The 19,927-nt window shown below is 41.1% G+C and overlaps 1 long non-coding RNA gene across 2 annotated transcripts in view; it reads right to left on the reverse strand.

The window, feature by feature from the left end:
• Nucleotides 1–19,927, reverse strand: part of LOC129326670 (uncharacterized) — a 198,763-nt gene that overhangs the window by 98,147 nt on the left and 80,689 nt on the right. Inside the window, exons 2-3 of one of the 2 annotated variants that reach the window (XR_008596720.1) lie at nucleotides 8,919–9,005; nucleotides 5,996–6,112 (exon numbers count right to left, since the gene is read on the reverse strand). This is a non-coding gene — a long non-coding RNA (uncharacterized LOC129326670). Of the gene's footprint in view, nucleotides 1–5,995; nucleotides 6,113–8,918; nucleotides 9,006–19,927 lie in introns of those variants that run through there. The other variant, XR_008596719.1, reaches the window with a different exon arrangement.

A 19,927-nucleotide genomic window follows, 5' to 3' on the forward strand; every position in this document is an offset into this window, starting at 1 on the left:
CTCCCCACAGGCTCAGGGTGGATTACAGCAAATTAAAAACACATCATATAATTTATACTCCATAAAACAGTAAGAACATATTTAAAACATACAACAGAACAGCATACAACAGTAAAATAACTGTATGGCAGCAGTCAATATACAATAATTAAAAACCAGGATGGCAGACATCTGTAATAGGCAGGGTTCAGATCTTTCACTTCTCCTCTTTTTCCTCTTTTTCCAGCCGGTGGAGGCCTAGCCCAGCCTCCACCATATGCCTGGCAGAACATCTCTGTCTTGCAGGCCTGGCGAAACTATAGCAAGTCCTGCTGGGCTCTGGGCTCATTAGTCAGAGTGTTCCACTAGGTCAGAGCCAGGACCAAGAAGGCCTTGGCTCTGGTTGAGGTCAGGCGGGCCTCCCTGGGGCCAGGGACAACCAATAATTGTTTCTCTCCTGATCAAAGCATCCTCCAGGGTACATATGGGAAGAGGTGGTCCCGCAGATACACTGGTCCCAGTCCACATAGGGCTTTATAGGTTAATACCAAAACCTTGAATCTGATTCGGTACTCCACTGGCAGCCAATGCATCTAGCGCTGTATAGGTGTTATATGTGCTCCACCTGGTACTTTCATAAGAACACGCACTGATGCATTTTGAATCAGTTGTCATCTCCGGATCAGACTTAGGGGAAGCCTCAGTTAGAGTGAATTGCAGAGTGAGTGAGTTGCAGTAACCTAGCCTAGAGACGACCATTGCCTGGATCACTGTAGTTAAGTCATGGGTCAAGAGGTAAGGGACAAGCTGCCTGGTCCGTCGTAGGTGGAAGAAAGAGGACCTGGCAACTGCTGCGACCTGCGCCTCCATTTTCAAGGAGGCATCCAGGATCACCCCCAAGCTCCTAACCATCAGAACTGGTGTAAGCAGCACCCCATCGATGGTTGGAAGCTGGAGTCCAGAACCTAAACACCTGTGACTCAAGTGCAGAACCTCCATCTTTGTAGGGTTTAATTAAAGTCGACTCTGCTTCAGCCAACCAGTCACAGCTTCAAAAGCATACTCCAGGACATCCAGGGCCGAGTTGGGCCATCCATTATCAGGTACAACTGGGTGTCATCTGCATACTGATGACACCCAAGTCTGAAACTTCACACCAACTGGGCAAGGGGGCACATATAGATGCTAAACAGTAATGGGGAGAGTTTTGCCCCCAGTGGGACACTGCACACCACAGGGTGGTGGGATGACAGATTCTCCTCTAGCGCCACATTCTGTCCCTGACCGTGGAGAAAAGAGAAAAGCCACTGTATGGCAGTCCTTTGCATCCCCACATCGGAGAGGTGGTGGGTCAAAAGATTGTAATCGCCCATATTGAATGCTGCTGAAAGGTCCAGCAATATCAGCAGCGCTGATCCACCTCGATCTAGATGCCTGTGAAGATTGTCTGTGAGGGCGACCAGCAATGTTTCTGTCTCATGCTCTGAGCAGAAAGTGGACTGGAAGGGATCTAGGGCTGAGGTATCATTCAGGAACCCCTGCACCATCACCCACTCAATCACCTTACCCAGGAATGGGAAGTATGAAACTGAGCTGTGGTTGGTTGGGTCAGCGGGGTCCAAAGGTGGTTTCTTTAGGAGAAGCCTCACCATGGCCACCTTTAGTGCCCCAGGGAAAACCCTGGCGTCTAAGGATAAGTTAACAATAGCCTCCAGAGAACCCCGTCCATCGGAACCAGCCTTTACCAGCCACGATGGGCACAGGTCCAGGAGGCACGTGTTAGGCCTCTCCGCTCACAGGGTTCTGTCAATCCCATCCTCACAGAGCTGACTGAAATGATTAAATATTGGCCAGTAGACATCCAAAGGGTCTGTCATTCATATACTGTATCAATCGTGGCTGGCAAATCGCATCAGAGAGACAAAATTTTATAAGCAAAAAAGCTCTCAAAAGCCTCACAGCTAATATCCGAATTCAAATTTTGACAGTCTTTCTCTGACAGAGAGACCAACAAGCAAACCACATTAAACAGTTTTGCTGGGTGTGAGCTAGCTGATATGATGGAGGCTGTGTAGAAATCCTTCTTCACAGCCTTCGCTGCCACCTCATAGGATTTCATAAGCATCCTATGAGATGATCTTGCCTCTTCGTCATGAGATCGCCGCCACACTTGCTCAAGCCATCTTAGCTCCCGCTTCTTCCGTCGTAGCTCCTCTGTATACCAAGGAGTTTGTCGGGCACAAGGGCGAAGTGGGCGACAGGGAATGATTTCATCTATGGCTTCAGAGCGCCGAACTTGCCAGTCCTCCACCAGCTCATCCAACGAACCACCACTGAGCTTTGGATCCTACAGAGCATTCTGAAAACCGATTGGATCCATAAGTCTCCACAGGCGAGCATAAATTAGCATAAATTAGCTTACCGCCCTTGGTGGGAGTGGCAGCACATTAATCGAGCCTTCAGGACCAAGTGGTCTGACCATGGCACTGATTCTACTGCTTCCAGAACCACACCGATCCCCATCTCAAAGATCAAATCTAGCATCTGGCCCGCTTTATGTGTAGAGGCCTACACAAATTGGTAGAGTCCCAGTGCTGCCATGGAAGACACCAGGTCCACAGCCTGCGTGGAGGCAGCATCATCGATGTGGACACTGAAGTCCCCCAGCACCACCAACCTGGGGTACACCAACATATCCCGCCACCACCTCCAGCAGGCGCAACAGGGTATCTGCTGGTGTGCTAGGTGGTTGGTACACCAGACAGATAGCCAGACTCTCCTCGGCACCCCACACTAGGCCTACATAATCAATCCCTGCAAAAAAAATCATGCAGTGTTGTGGTTTTAATATTTATGGACCTGGCATTGCACAACATCAGTGGCAAAGGGGGGCTTATTTTCCTAGCTCCACTACCAGCATGGCTCAGGATGTGATGTAGGGTAGAAGGGCACTGAGCCATACCATATCTCCATGTACTCTTCTTTAGCTTTATAACTGGCTCTGTACATTCATACATACTTACACTGCATTCTTCCATTTTCATAACATGGCAGCTCCTGGTGGGGGCTAGCCTAAGCTGACCTTTATCAATGCTTGATCTGCATTCTGATCTGGACCTTTCCTTGACCTCCATGCTGCCCCACTTAATTCCTTCTTTCTTCCTGCAGGCTCCATACTGATTTAACATCTCCATACTCCGCCTTCCTGGATTTCCCCATAGTCCTTTCTGGGATTACTTGCTTCTTTCTTTTCCTTCTGAGAACTGCAGCATCTCCTTATTCATTTCTAGTACCACCAGTCCTACTACTCCATTCTCTCTCACCCCAATACTGTACCACCCTACTTACAATGAAATTACCAGTGGCAATGGAAGATCCACAACTGGATCCCTCACAGGGAAAAAAAACAAAGAGCAGCCACAGGGATTCTCTAGTGAGTCTGCTGAGCTGGGCTATTAAGAGTCAACCTTTCTGGTTGAACTATTGACATTATTTTCAAGCATCCCCAAAGATATTTGTACCAGAGAGAAAAAAATGCACCAGTAATGTATACAAATTGGGAAAGGAAGAATCTGCATTGGGAAAACAGCACTAGAGAAAAGGTTACACTTTCTTCCACCAGTGCTGCAGCTCTGATTTGAATCAAGGAACCCCCTTAGCTGATATTTATATTTTGATCACAGAGCTCTAATGGATCAACCAGTTTCATATCTAGTTGCATCTTAACATAGTGGCTGTAAAGCACTATAGATTATTATTAAAACTGGGTAATGTTCTGCCAATTCCAGCCCTAGGTTTTAACGTAGTACTCAATATGACAGTCAGTGCAGGGTATGTAAAGTCTAGAAACGGTTTTTGTGCAATCTCTGAATTTATATTCCACATAATATATGCTAGTCAGAAACCACTTTTCAGTACTACTTATTACTCTACAGAAATGACATCTGCGTGGATAGGAAGAAAATTGATCCATTTGAAAAGTGGTGTTGGATGAGCGTTTTACAGATACCATGGACTGCAAAATAAATAAATAAATGGGTTCTAAATCAAATCAAGTCTGAATTTTCTAAAAACTAAAATGATGAAACTGAGGCTACTGTACTTTGGCCACATCATGAGAAGACAACACTCACTGGAGAAGACAATAATGCTAGGAAAGTTGATGGCAGTAGGAAAAGAAGACTCAGCATGAGATCGATTGACTAGATGAAGAAAGCCACAGCCTTCCCTTTGCAAGACCAGAGCAAGGCTGTCAATGACAGGATGTTCTGGAGGTCGGTAATTCAAGTGGTCATCATACATCAGAAGTGACTTGACCGTACATAACAGACTGGCATCTATCCAACCATGCAGCCTTTGGAGAGGGGGCATGATGCCCGCTAATTCATTCTCCCACTGCAGAGTCTGAGCCACTCACTGTCTGTTCCTTAGCACTAAGTGCTGTTCTTGAGCGTCTATTGACCCCAAGGACAAAATTTGGAAGAGGAGGCTTAGTGGACTGCAGAGGGAAGGGAAAGCAGGAAAGTTCCCTCTGTGAAGTCCATGGATGGCTAGATACATGCCAATTAGTCAGAGGTCACTAGACCTGTCAATTCATGCTTTTTGAAATTGAATGGAATCAGAATGGTATAAGCAGCAATATTGGAGCTACCGGTGAAGTGGGGGCTGTCCATATTTATTGTGCCCATGAAGAAGTATATTATACGAAACGGGAATTGTATAAATATGCACGCATAATCCCGTCGGCACTTTTGGACTTATTTGCAGTGTGGACTGGAGCTTGCCATCTCATGCCTCCCACACGTCTACATTGGAGCTCTATCTGAGGAAACCTGCATGCTGCTATATTTTCATCTTAATTAATTCATGGACATTGTTCCTTTGAAAAATATACTTCATAACCATTAGTATCAAATTCTGTATTTTTACTATATTTATTGCATGTTGGGACAGAGACATTAATATTTTATTGCATTTATTGTATATTTATTATTGTATATATAATCATGCACTATATTTTGCACTTTGCACTTTGCACTATAAGAATATAAAAAATTGTTAGATATATACATATTCCCGGAATTGTTTGTTTGTTTAATTAGTCAGAGGTCAGCAACAAAATACTATCTGGGCCCCAAACTATAAATCATATTTTTCACATTCTGTTTCTATTTATTAAATTAGCATTTTCTGTTTTAGTATACAACATATATTTGCATTTAACTTTTAGAATCCTTCATTTTAGCAAAAAACAAACCAATATCCTATCCACAGAACCTAAGCAAGCTTTATGATCTTTTACCTCACTCATGCAGAATTCTTTCAATGGGATCACTTGCAGTCACATGACTTTTACAGAAATCATACTATAAAAATAGTTCTTAAAATAAAAAGTCACTGAGATCATTACTTTTTTTAATAAACCCATTTGTTTAGGAATAGACACTGAAAGGTCCCAATGAATTCAACACTTACATAAATTAAGCACATAAAAACATGCTATGTAGTTTCTTACTATGGGTGTGTTTCACATTTTGCATAGTTTTGGATAGTTTCTTTTTGTTTAATACAAAATTATATGAAAGTTTTCATGAGAGAAATTTAGAAGGAAATGTTGGGATTCATAAGAAATGCTGAGGATGGGGAATAAAACCATAAGGAGACATGGGAAGGAGATATGGACAAGGCAAAAATAGAGTGGGTGGGTAATCATTCTGTAAAATGAAAATGGCAAATATTCTAGAATCCTACCTCTGACCTTTCCCTCTAACATTTAGCATTTTCTTTTTTAATTACAAAAATCCATTCGCTCTTTTGAGGCCACTATTTGGGTCTTGACACAATGTAATATAGGAAGCAGGATTCCAGTAGTGGGCTCCAGTGCTTCTGACTTGTGTGCATCATTTAAGTAGGGTCTATGCATGTACACATGTATGGTAGGTTCTTGTGCACATAAAAAGCATACATGCAGGCTCTGCTCCCAAAATGAAATGAATTAGTGTAGCTTGGTGTGGAGGCTTCTGCCATGAACCTGGCTTCCAAAGTTATGGTTGTTGCTCACCGTTAAATGATTGTCCTCAAAGAGCAACTGATACCTTGTTTTCAGATTTTTCTTCAGCAGCCCATTCATCTCCTGAAGGTCAGAACAACAAGGGATAAGGAGGAGTACTGGGTGACATAAGTTTGTACAGAAAACAGTATAATATTCCCCATCCCATGCTGGATGGGACAAGTATGGAGCTGTGGTATTCTGTATCTCTAGCCTCTTAAAGATCTTTAAAGAAGTAACTGTTAAAGCATAACATTTTGATATGTAACAGAGATGCAACATGGGAAGAACTTAGGATGATCTGGGTTTCATTACCCAGCTGTACATTTTGACCTTTAGCTAGAAAAACAGATTTTGGTTTGTAGCATTTCATAAGCTTCTATTGTGTAATAAGATCTATGCATAAAGTACTGCTCTGTTTATATTTAATTACTTAAATTTGGAAAACGGATTCCTTTGGCTACTCAGCTAGGTTGCCTGTGATTTTCAGCTGCAATAAAGCAGGCTCAGAAATTAGAGTTGATCCTCATGGTGCACATTCAAACATACAGGTCAATACTAACGGATGTACAAAACCACTAGGTACCGCGTAGTGGGCGAATGGTTGTGTCAAGATATTTTTCATTTCTATTTGCCAACATATGTATTGCAACAAAACAAAACAAAACAAAAATAGACTAATGCATGGATGTGGTCATTCTCCTGTTAAAAAAACTTTCATCCAACCAAAGGGAAAAATTAGTGGTAAACCAAGGCTGTAGTACTGAGGAACAAAACAGAATTAAGAGTTATCCAGAATCAATAACTGGAGTCATCAGGGCTATATCTAGGGTTGCCAACTCTGGGGTGGGAAATTCCTTGTGATTTGGGGATGGAGCCTGAGGACCATGGAGTTTGGGGAAAGATTGTAGCAGGGTATAATACCACAGAGTCCAGCCTCCAAAGGAGCAATAATCTCTGTAATCTGAAAAACCAGTGGTAATTCCAGGAGATCTCCGGGTCCCACCTGGAGGTTGGCAAACTTAGCTATATCTGGCTACTCATAATTTTACACCTTAAGTCTGTGCATTCAGAGGAAAAGTCATCACTTAGTAATACACAACATATGCTTTACATACAAAAGGTCCCAGGTTTAATCTCCCACTTTAAAATTTACAGGCAGAAGATGCCAAGAAAGTCCTTTCCCTGCATGAGACCATAAAAAGCCAGTTAGATTAGACAATACTGAATTAGAGGCAGAGTATATACTGCAGTGTGTTTACTCGGAATTAAGTCCCCTTGATTTAAACAGGACTTGCTCCTTAGAAGTATGCATGGGATTTCACCCTTAGTTGCCAACCCAAAGACAGGTGTATGAAGGGAGTGGTAGCCATGGCAACCGTCCTCATCCTTTTGTCAGTGAGTCTCCTGATTGTGGCACAGATATCGATTATGTACCCAGTGAAAGCAAGAAATTTGTTAAAGGAAAGTCATACAGGATCAAACAAGGAAAGGACAGGGAAAGGAAGGATAAAATAATGATAATTGGTCTTGAGGTCCTGGAAGGGTTGAAGATGCGGTGAAAGGAAGAAGTCTCTGAAGAAGCAAAATACAAGAGGGCCACAAAATTAGAAGTACTAAAGACATGACATTAAAAAAGGCAAGACCAAAAAGAATGAAGTCTACGAAGATCAGGCAGGGCAATGAAAGATAAGGGGAAAATGTAAACCAAGCATTCTGGATCAGAGAGGTTGTGTTCAGGAGGCAAATCATACAGAGAAAGAAAAAACTGAGAGCGAACTGACTGAAAGTGATACAGTGCACAGAGCACAAACACATGTCCGCTAGGATGGGGAGGAGGCAAAAAGCACAAGATGTTCACCATGTGAGTTGATACTATAGAGCAGTGTTTCCCAAACAGGGTTCTGCAGGACCCTGGGGCTCCTTAGGGCACTGTCAGAGGTTCTGTGAAAAATTGTGGAAAAAATAAGTAAAATTTGAAATGCTGTAAGAAATCCCAAATAGCCCTCAAACTATCATGATTATTAAGGTTATGAAAGCTGACTTCCTCTCTCTGCGTGCGCAGCACACACGTACATATAACCTCTTCTTGACAATAATTTAGCCGTAATTGAATTATGCTCCCTGCCATCAACTTTTCCTGGCATGTAAACATTTTCATAGGAATTCATCAGGATTTGAAAAATTAATTTAGATATTCCACCATAGAAAAAAGGTTATGAAACATCGCTCTAGAGGCAGAATAAAAGCAATGACCATTTAAGTTTGGTCACAGAAATGTAAATTATTATATCTTCATATGATAACAGGACTCTTACAAACAGTCCCTTGTCTCATTAATAGAGGAAACATATGCTTATTTTGACTGTTCTCTGTCACAATAGAAATCAGATGAGCATCAATGCATAAACAGATAATCCAAGGAACTATGCAGCCGCCATTGTTTTGAGGCAGCAACATCACGTGGTGATATCACAAGAGGCCCTTCCTCCTTTTTAAAATTTCCATTACATCAAGTAACAATGACCACTTATGACATCAGAAAGAGGAAAGAATACCATTTCTGATGCCATCAGAAACTTCCTACTTTGCGACAAAGTGTATGAATTGTTTGTGATAGGAAATATATGTTCATGAAGACCAAGCTCTTTGCCATTACTAATAAAATTTGAACTGCCAGCAGGGCAGATTTAGCCGTTCCGGATCTGTCTTAAAACATGCTAAAAATCAGCACAATTTTGATTTACGAAAGTATATACTTTATATATGAAATATCTCTAAGCTCTATTCAAGGACAAGTTGACCTTTTCCCAAGTCCAGTAACTATGCTAACAATTTTGTATTAGAGAAAATTTGACAATAGTTAACTTAAAAGGGGACTTTTACTTACAGGAATGCAGTGCAGCTCAATCTTTTTGTGTGTGTGTTGTTTTTAAGGTGCAGTGATTTCAGCATCTAAAATGTAACTTCAGGCACTCTGAAAAGAAACAGGTTAAAATCTCTTTCAGTTATAATTGGTATTTCAGATTTAATTAAAAATTAAACTTTCATAATGTTTCACCATCCAAAGCAATGCATTATCAGTCAAGCATAGCCTTTTTTTTTAGTTAGAAAAGCTCTTTCCAGAGCAGTTTGTAATGAAGAATGGAAATAAAGAGGCAATTCAGAATAGAAAAATACAGCTCTGCATTAAAGGATCCCAAATACCATGGTGAAAAACCCCTCCTGCACCTTTCTATCAACAATCTAACTTATTAAAAGAATCAGGCATAACAATTAAAAGAGACAGAAGAAATTACATACCACTGACTGTGGCATATTGAACACAAAAAAATAGGGACATTTTAGAACAAAGCTGTAATGAAAGAGAACCTGTACTTTTAAAAACAGTGTCAAGCAACAAGCAAGAAATCTTTAAGCTTTATAGATTTGCCACTGGCCTCAATGGTAATGGTAGTCATTCCCAAATCCCCCCAAATGTTTTAAAATATGTTTTACAGAATCATTTTACTTTCAACCTGTTGTAAGTAAGGTGTGATAACCTACAATTTTGTTCAGAATGAGTTTAAAATGACCTTTATCGTGCAATATTATAGAACAGACCTGCAAGAGGTTAAAAAAAAAAAGTAAAATCTGTTTTGAGCTTTTTTGTTTTTACCGCAGGGAAGGGTACCAAGTTAAATATTTAAAATATGCACAACCAGAATACAGTTAACATTCCAGAGGTTATTGTGCTATAAACATAAAAAAACTAAATATTTTGAGAATAGTTAAAATGCATATGCTTTTTTTTTTACATACACACACCAAACATATAAAACAAGAAGGGGGTTAATAATTAAAAAGCTAAAAATATATTCCAAAATGTACTATATGTTAACTGAATCTTGAGCATTACCAACAACAAAACCAACAGCAGCAGCATCATAAATGTAAAACTATATTTTTATTTATTATTCACAAAATTGCCTCCTCTTTTGCACACCCACAGCTTTGTAGGGATATGCAGGTTGGTCTGTCAGAGATCACATGACCAAGTAGAGAGCTGAGAATGGGCATGGCATATACATGTTCTGTACCACAAAAGCTGCTTCAAGAAGGTTACAAAAGGTGCACAAAAATCTGGTACAAGTTTAATCATTTATGTGTACTGCTTGTGCACCATCAGGAGCAAAGCCACACGAATCCTGACTTATAAAAGTTTAAAGTCAAAGTCTTGCATGCAGTCATGTGCACAATGTCTCACTGACTACAATAAATGTACAGTCATGCAGAATGCAGTCTGCAATTGGATTGCATTCTGATTTTAAACATCCACAGTCTTGATTTTCAGTTTAGGCTCATCATCATGTACCAGCAACCACTGAAGTAACACACTCTTCTGTATCACAAACCCATAATGTATTACTGTTCCTATAGAAGGTTGGAAAAATCACAGTTTTCAAATAAACAGAAAATGATTTTCTATCCAAAAGCACTTGAGAACTTTTAGTGTCTTATTCTGAGTTATTAGAAACTTGTGAAACCAAGAATTTTGGATTTCTCTTTTACTGCCATATAGGCATCCTACATTGGGACAACTAAAAGCATGTTGAAACCATTCTTGCCACTTACCCTATTTCATTCTAAATGTTCAGGGCAGGATTTGCTCTATATACATTCTTTAATTACAGCATTTATCACTGTTTGGCTGACATCGAATTCCAAAAGCGAATCAAAGATTTGGGTAATTTTTTTTAAAAAAAATCACTTTAAACAGCAGACTGCAGTACCACTTGATGAACTGTTTGTAAAAGGTTGATCCATTTCAAAACTTTACCATGTGGCATGCAGAGCTGCTGTTTTGAAGCACAAGCTCAGAGTATTCTTGGTCACTTGGAAGTTGTTGTGTGGCTCTTTGGATCCTCCTACCCATTGTAACAAACAGAATTCTGGACATGTCAGACTAAACATATCCTCATCTTGCCATGGTATAGCCTATATTTAGTGCTTAACTATAAGTCAAAACAAGAGCAAGCGGTGGCAACTTTATTAGCAACAAAGCAAACAGCTACACAGAAAGTCAAAATAAACTGTGAGAATCAGATCATTTTAACAAATGGTTTTAATTGAATCTAATTAGTTGAATCTAACAAAGAACAGAAAGAGTTTCTAAATTTAGGTATATATTTTTTTAAAAGTTGGGATCCATAATGGGAACAGAATGACTTTACAGAATTGATACCTTTGCCGTTCTCCTGTACTCTTGTTCCTCCCCCAAAGATACTCTTGAATGTTAAAGAACCCTCTGAAACAGAGTGGGATGAAATATGAGGGGCAGCAGCAAGACACAGAAAATCAAAATTTAAGAAACCCCTCTCCCTTGTCTGAGCTGTTGCTCCATTTGTAAAAGTACTTATGGAGAAGGCAGAATTGTGCAAATTTTGCTTTGATATGACCTTCATCCCCACTCCACCCTACTCTGTTCAAAGGACTCTTCCAACTTTTATGGACATCTGTTCAAGCGATATCAGAGGATTCAGGTAATGAAGAAAGGGGAGAATTTCATTCTGTGAAATCATTCAATTATTGGTTCATTTGACCAATTATACATTTATAAAGAATTTTTTGTGAGATGGATCTCTTCTCATATTTATAGACTCCTTGTGTCAGTGGAAGAATAACTTTGGATCCCACCCAATAACATAATAGCAGGAAAACTCCCAGCAATCTGCTGTGTTACCTGCTGGTGTCAGAAGCACCAGCATTATGCTGGCATGATGACATCACTTCTAGCAAAAATCAGAACTGATGTTATGGGACACTCTAGGATTTGCAAAAACTCTATTGTTTTACCATATAGCTTTGCAAATTCTAAAGTGTTTAGTGATATCACTTTCAGTTTTCAGTGGAAGTGATGTCAGTGTGCTGGCATAATGCTAACTCCAGGGAGTTGCCAGTTAAAACCTGGCAACACTATTTTAAGGCCATATAGAGTTATAAAGCTAATGAAAAGTTCTACGTCCCCTGAACCACATCATCCTGGTGCAACAGTTTCCAGTGGTCAGATTTTAAGCAGCTGCAGATTGTGAACAACTGTTTAAGAAACCACATGACTGCTGAAATATAAATCACTTTGTTGTTCCAATACATACCTTTATTTATTTATTTATGTCATTTATAGTCCGCCTTTCTCACTGAGACTCAAGGCGGATTACACAGTATGAGGTTAATACAATCAGTATCAAGTAAGTACATTTCAATACAATACCGTAAGGTAAACATATACAAGTTTAAAGACATAGCATTAGCAAGGATACCAAAGCAAAACATAATCATGGTTGTTGTGGGTTTTCCGGGCTGTATTGTAGTCTTGGCATTGTAGTTCCTGACGTTTCGCCAGCAGCTGTGGCTGGCATCTTCAGAGGTGTAGCACCAAAAGACAGAGATCTCTCAGTGTCACAGTCCTCTGAAGATGCCAGCCACAGCTGCTGGCGAAACGTCAGGAACTACAATGCCAAGACCACAGCAATACAGCCCGGAAAACCCACAACAACCATCGTTCTCCGGCCGTGAAAGCCTTCGACAATACATAAAACATAATCAATTCTAGGACTAACATTAGACAGCATGGAGTGATGGTTGTACATAGGAATACATATTTAAACAGCAGATAATATATGAGGCAAAAATGGTGATGAAGTCAAGATCCCCAACATGTTAGTGAAGCACCTGAGACACTATCCCTACAATGCAGCCCTCCCATTTGAGTAAAAAGCCTTTTTGAATAGTTCAGTTTTGCATCATTTACAAAAAGCCAGGAGAGTGGGGGCTCTTCTGACTTCCTCAGGCAGGTCATTCCACAGGATAGGGGCCACCACAGAGAAAGCCCGTGTACGGGCTGCTGCTGACTTCACCTGTGTGCAGCCTGGTACCTGCAGGAGACCCTGTTCAGATGAGCGAAGCTGCCGTGGAGGAACATAGGGAGGGAGATGGTACTGTAGAATTCTGATATGAAAAAACCCACTGCAATACAGTTAAATCATTTTCTGAAAATTTACTGCTTTTCTAATGCAATATTTTTATCTAAATGGATCTTTAACTACAGAATCTCTATTTCATAATTATTAGAGCTAAATAGTTAAGACAGTTTATGACCAGATATTAACCTCATGGATCTCATATTAATGTCAGAAGCCAAAGAAAGATTGTGGGATTGTTACCCACAAACTCTCCCTAGAATTTGTCTCAGAAGACACAGTCATATGATTAATCAGAGATTAGAATTTCATTCTTACACTTGTTCTTGGGAGATGCTAAGATATAGGTGTTTTCCTCATTACATACCTACAATGGGTTTTCTGAATATTCAGCTCATGAGGATCGGAACCACTTTTGGCTTCTATAATTCTACACTTGAGGGAGTCTGTTTTTTATTTCGGCACTGTAAAAAATGCCTCCTTTCTGCTGTGGGCTTTTTAGGGGAAGACGACAGAAGCAGTTTGGTCAATGTGGGTTTTGTAAGACAAAAAATATTGCAACTTTTTTTTACTGCCTATCTAATGTTTATTGGGAATTCCTAAGAATTAAATATATAGGTAGGAAGCCTTTTTAAAGCCCATATTATAATTAATTCAGTAGAGCTCCTCAGTCCCTTATCACTTTGGAGGCCATGGGGGAGCCATTGGAGTTCCCAAGCAACTTGGTCATAGGGAAAGTGGAGGCCAGGTGCAAGGCTGCTGAGCAGAGGGTTAACATTTTCTCTACCTGAGCTGTCCCTCTCGCCAAGGGCTCTGTCCAAGCCACCAACGCCCCTCCTCCTCCCACTATCCTGGCAAGGATCAAGAGTTTCTCTTTCTTGCAGCCGAAATATGGTCTCTGTTGAGGTGGAGGCAGTGGCAGCCATGGCTGGAGAGGCAGAGGAGGCTGTTGGTAGTGGGACCAGCCACAGTGCAGCCAAAGACAGAGGAGCAAAGCTGTGTGACACCTGAAAACCTGGGGGGAAATCAATTCTGCAGCTGATGTAGCCTTCACCATGCAGAACTCAATAAACTCTGGGAAGCAATTTGAAGACTGAACCAAGGTATTTTAACCATGCATGTGGAAAAAGCCCTGTGTGGAAAATACTATAGTTAGTACTTGCTGTGCAGTGTCAGCCTAGGCAGTCTTACACCCTTCTAAGTCCACAGAGATCAATGGTCTTAGAAGTGTGTAAATGTTTAAAATTGCACTGTCATTTCAATAAAACTCAGCATATGAATATTATCTTAAAACTCCTTCCATAATTCACTAGGGCCTTCACTCATGACCAGCAAAGGTGAAATCATATTGAGATGAACATGTTCAGTAATTCATATACAGTGTTCTTCAAAAGCTCATTTTGCTCTGTTAACCAGTTGTCATCATCAAATAATGCATCTTTCAGATTTTGAAGAGGTTTTGTTTTGAGCCCGAACAGATACATTGTTCTATTTCAGGCATTTATAAAAAGTGAGAGTAGCAAGGAAACAAGCAAAGTATTAGCACGATTGGTTAATATTTCAGAACAGAATGCAAGCAGAATAAAATAGGGAGCATAACATAAATGCAACGGCATCTTTCACAAGAAGTGTGGCTATTAATTAAGATGTGCACAAAAAAATCTTTTAATTTTTTCAATACATTAAGATTTTTGGAAAGTCCTGCAGAGGCCTAGTCACTGAAACACAGTTCTGATGTTTTTAAGAAGATCTGGACTGGCAATGGAGATCATTTTTAAGGCTGCTGATGAAGAAGGACTGAACATTCTCCCCAATACCTCTTGACACTCTTCTTCTACATAGGCCGATAATGATAATCGAGCTGGCTGCAGAAAAACTATGATATTCTGTATTCCAACTGTTTTCTTGCACAAGCTGTCCCTAGATCCTGTTTATGTTCCCAAAGAACAGGAACAGTTGACAGCATGCAGCTTTTGAGAGGACTTGCCCAAATAATTTCTTTTGCTAAATATATAATTTATTTGCTAAGGCAGATCTGAGGCTGACATTCTGAGAGTCTTGAATACAGCTTGCAAGTTTTGCTTATATTTTTTCCACATCAACACAACACATGAGGCTTTCCTATTTTATTTTCAAGATCTATAATGCCACTCGTCTTTACAACCTCACTGCTCCCGCTGGATAATATTGTCTCCCACGACTCAAATTACCTCCAATGTATATAACAACAACACCAGTTAATAAGGAGGCTCCATCATAAAAATCACAGCAGCAACACCTTCACATTTGCTCTAATGTAACAGAGATATATAAACAAATGCTTTGATGTGATTGGTGTTACACTGCAGTTAGAAACTGGGTGGATGAAGGAAATGTGCCGGACATATATTGTTTGGATTTTAGCAAGGCTTTTGACACAGCCCCCAACAAAGGAAGGACACAGAAAATTATGGTCTAGATAATAAGATAGTGTACACAAACTTTGTCTGACAGGATGGATATGAATTGTGCTAGGTGAAAATCTAGGAACATATCTAATTAGAAATCACAGAAAAGTGCAATAAATATATAAGGGAAGAACTTTTTTTTCATAGTAGAAACTGTTGATCTACTGTTACAAAACCAAGCCAAAGACCAGAAAGCTGAAATTTTGCAGAGATGGTTTATATGCAATTATCAATCACGGTTGGACACTAGATGAAAAAAGCATATACTTGTATAGCCTCCTTGATAGTCATTTAACACAAAGCACAGTTGGCTGATAGGTTATCATTGGGCTAGTTCACATGCCAACCAGGTTTGAACTGTGCTTTATAATCCTGGTTCAGAAAGTAAGTATAAATCATACTTTTTGGTTCAGATGCCGAGGACTTAATAAAAATCTCAATAATTTAAACCTATTCTATCTGAAACTCTAGTTTTCATCCAACGGAGCCTCTCTTTTGATCATTTGCTTGCACATGAGAAGAGGTGGATCCAACCAAGGAGCTTTCTTCCAGACTCAGGAGGAGCATTCCTCCAACAAGTGACCCTTCCTCCAATGAACTTTGCTCAGGGTGATGGGAAGACAGGGGCAGGACCTACCCCATCATGACAGCAGCTGCTCCTTGGGCTTTCATTACGCCATGAAACATTCCCTGCAAGGTGTTTCTATTATGAAGATCCCTGGGAATAATAGCATGTTCTACCATCCTCAGGAACCAAAAACACTGACAAACTACAATTCCTAGAAATCTTTGCGCTCATAACTTTGCACGTCTAATAAAAGCCCAGCGAGCAGCCCAAACTAGTTGCTACTAGACATGGGCACAGATGGGGAAAAAATTGTGAACACCCTGTTCATTGTTCATTGCCATCCATGAACAATGAACAACAGAAGCTAACATGTCCCCTTAACGAACGTTTGGTGTTTGTGTTTGTGGCCCTTTAAAGATCCCTTTAAACTATCAGCTGGCATGTGACAGGGGGGATTCCCCCTTGCCGTCAGTCAGCTGATAGTTTAAAGAGCCCTTTCCTGCCAAGTGCAAGGGGCAGGGCCGTTTAAACACCCCCATCCCCCTGCCCCACCCCAGCAATGCCGGGCTGCTGCTGCTGGGTATGAGAGGGACGGAGAGATTCTCTTCGTCCCTCTGACAGTGGGCACAGACGGCGCCATGGGGCCACTTCTGCCTGCTGTCAGAGGGATGAGGAGGCTTGTCTCATCCCTCTGACAGCGGGCAAAGCCGGTGCTGCCGTGGGGCTGCTTCTGCCCACTATCAGAGGGATGAGAGACTCCCCTCATCCCTCTGACAGCAGGCAGAACCAGCGCTGCCATGGGGCCACTTCTGCCCGCTGTCAGAGGAATGAGGAGAGACTCCCCTGGTCCCTCTGACAGTGGGAAGAGCCGGTGCCGTGGGGCTCCTACTGCCCGCTGTCAGAGAGACAAGGAAAATCTCCTTGTCCCTCTGACAGCAGGCAGAGCCACCGGCAGCGCCACAGGGCCACTTCTGCCCGCTGTCAGAGGGACGAGGAGAGACTCCCTTTGTCCCTCTGACGAGGAGAGACTCCCCTTGTCCCTCTGACTCCCCCTGTCCCTCTGACAGCAGGCAGAGCCGGTGCCGCGGGGCTGCTCCTTCTTGGTTCCAGCGGGACGGAGAGATTCTCTCCATCCCTCTTGCACTGGGAGAGCCGGCGCTGCCTCCTTTGCTGTCATTTTCTCTTCACAGTGGCAAAAACTGGACTGCCTGTTGGAAGCTACTTTGAGGGGTTTCAAAACTGACCTTCCCAATGTCCAATACCCACCAAATTTGCAGGGGACATAGTCCTCACTGTCCTCTGAAACCCCCAAGTTTCAGAGAGATTGCACCCCGGGAAAGGTATGATCCATGGGTCCCCCCCTTTGCTGTCTATTTCTCTTCTGAGTGGCAAAAACTGGACTGTCTGCTGAAAGCTGAAGGGTTAAAGCCAGAAGGAAAGCCAGAAGGAGTTCAGACAGAGTTCAGTCCCTGCCGATGCCAGGGGAATTGATTGAAAGGCGCCAGACTGTCTGGCTTGATGAACGGCTGCCGAACATAATGAACGAGGCTTTGCAACGACCACTTGTTCGTTTGGAACAGGGACTCACAAACGGCTTGTTCGCAAACAGACAAACGGGCTGTTCATGGGGGTTTTTCGTTCGTATTGCTGTTCGTGCCCATGTCTCGTTGTCACAACTGATTTGAAGCTAGTAGGAAAACCAAAATGAACAAGTCACAGAGTTCTCTTTCTTCAACTAGGGCCGGTCTTATGGAACCTGCAGGCCATATCAGAGGAGGTTGAGTTTTGTTTACAAGTTCTTGAGGTCTTTTTGAGATTTCTCTTACAGGAAAAAACAAACTTTCCCCCATTTTTTTCTGTAAAGGCACTAGCCCAATCATAATCAAGGCAAATTATTCAGAACTTTTATCATGAGGGTTCATCATATATTATAAGTTGTAGAAGCTCAGGAACATAATTCTGAGGTTTGTCATGCAAATGATAGTGAAAATTTAGATATAAAATGACTTTGTATACTTTTCCAACTTTACAATTCTGCAATGAAGACATCAGCAGAGTAATCTAGCATTTCATTCTTTAGAATCGAATGCTAGGGATGCTTTTTGATATTACACAGGGCCAGAGAACAGCCACTCTGAATACATATGATGTCTGGGGGGAATTGCGGGAGGCTTCTGATTTTCCTCTCACTATTTCCTTTCCCTTCCCTGAAAGCCCCCATTAGCCTCTCACATTTTCCTACCTCCTTCTCTCCTTCCTACTCACCCACCAACCTATCTTTGTCTCTCCCATCCCATTTTCAGTTTTCCCTCCTTCCCTAGCTGCCTCTCACAGGGGAAAGTCTGGCCAAGTTGCACAGTGTTGGTTGCCACTGGGCCTTTATTTGGCCCACATGCAACATCCTAAAAGCATTAATTAAATTAAAATATCTTCTAGAATTTACCTATAAAATCAACATATTCATAATTTAACTTCCCTTAATTTTACTTATGTAGTCTGAAGTAACTGATGACAGAGGATCTGCTGAGGATGGCAACGCACCCAGTTTTAAAGCCACACATCATACTTCTTTTGAAATTCCAAAGTTTCCCATGTAGTGCCTCACTGAAAACATTGAGTTATGCAAGCAGTTCTTTGGACTGTGTCCCAAACATTTAACATATGCTTAGAAACTATATACAAGTATAACCCAACAATACATGACCTTGTATTTATTTAACACATTTCAGCCCATTTGTTGTGACATTTGTTACAGAAGTTCAGGTTCTAAGCTCAAGGATTTAACCATGTTCTTAAACAAAAAATGCCATATACATACTAGCCTTGGTAAACACAGTTAAGATACTGGGAAGCTTTTTTGATTGATAATGATACCACACATTTTAATTCTGGTAAAGCACTATGTATTACTGAATCTACTTTTTAAAACTAGTAGTTTAAATGTGGGAACTTATGCAAAGTTACTTCAGTCTAAGCCCATTTAAATCAACTATACTGTATTGGGATTGTACTGTTACAAACTCCATCAATTTCAGTTGAGAGCAGGAAAGCTGCCAGTGCTCTATGCAGTTTCTACAATGCATGCATGTTTATACAGTACCTAATAGCTCATGAATTGCTTTTATTGGGAAGAAAAACCACCATTTTACAAATGGGAAAATTAACTGCAAAAAGAAAGAGTTTCTTGGAAGATACTGAATTGGAATCTAGAGGAGATAGTTCATAGGCAGTATCTTAACCAAACACTTCCATTCCCCCTGCTTCTTACTTCCCACTTCCCTATATTGCGTTGAGTCTGCTGTTACTCCCATTCAAGTACATCCAAGCAATAAGGATGAACCTTGCTTTGTGTGCCACATTTCAGTGCCCTATTCCAGAATACACAGAAGCTTTACTGAGTTCCATGGAGTTTTATTTTCTACTTATCTCACAGTATACTACATTATAATTCTTGATATTTCTGCTGGATGAGACAAAGAATCCATCTAGTCCAGCAGTCTGTTTCCAGGAGTGACCAGCCCAATGCCTCTGCCAAGCATGCAAGCAAAGCATGAAGGCAGCTCTTGTTTGTCCACAGCAATTGGCATTCACAGGGCATTCACAGGTGTACAGCTCTGGACTTAGACCTTTATACATTTAAATATTGACAGACTGTCCTAGTGGGCTATCTAGACAAAATCACATTCAATGCAAGGTTTTAAACTAACTTTTCTTACCTCTTGTCCTTGATAACTGTAAGAGCTCTGTACAAAATACAGCAGTGCCGCTTGCCCCTGACCCTCACAGGGACAAATTTAGATCTCACTCTCAAAACACTGTATTTAAAAATGCTTCTTTCGTTGGTGAACTGCAGGAGGAAAGTTATTTCTCTTTGCTCTAAACCACATGCAGTCCAGAAGGAGGAAGTCCCACACAGCAAATGTAT

The sequence above is a fragment of the Eublepharis macularius genome, chromosome 3 (assembly GCF_028583425.1).
Source record: "Eublepharis macularius isolate TG4126 chromosome 3, MPM_Emac_v1.0, whole genome shotgun sequence".
NCBI lineage: Eukaryota > Metazoa > Chordata > Lepidosauria > Squamata > Eublepharidae > Eublepharis > Eublepharis macularius.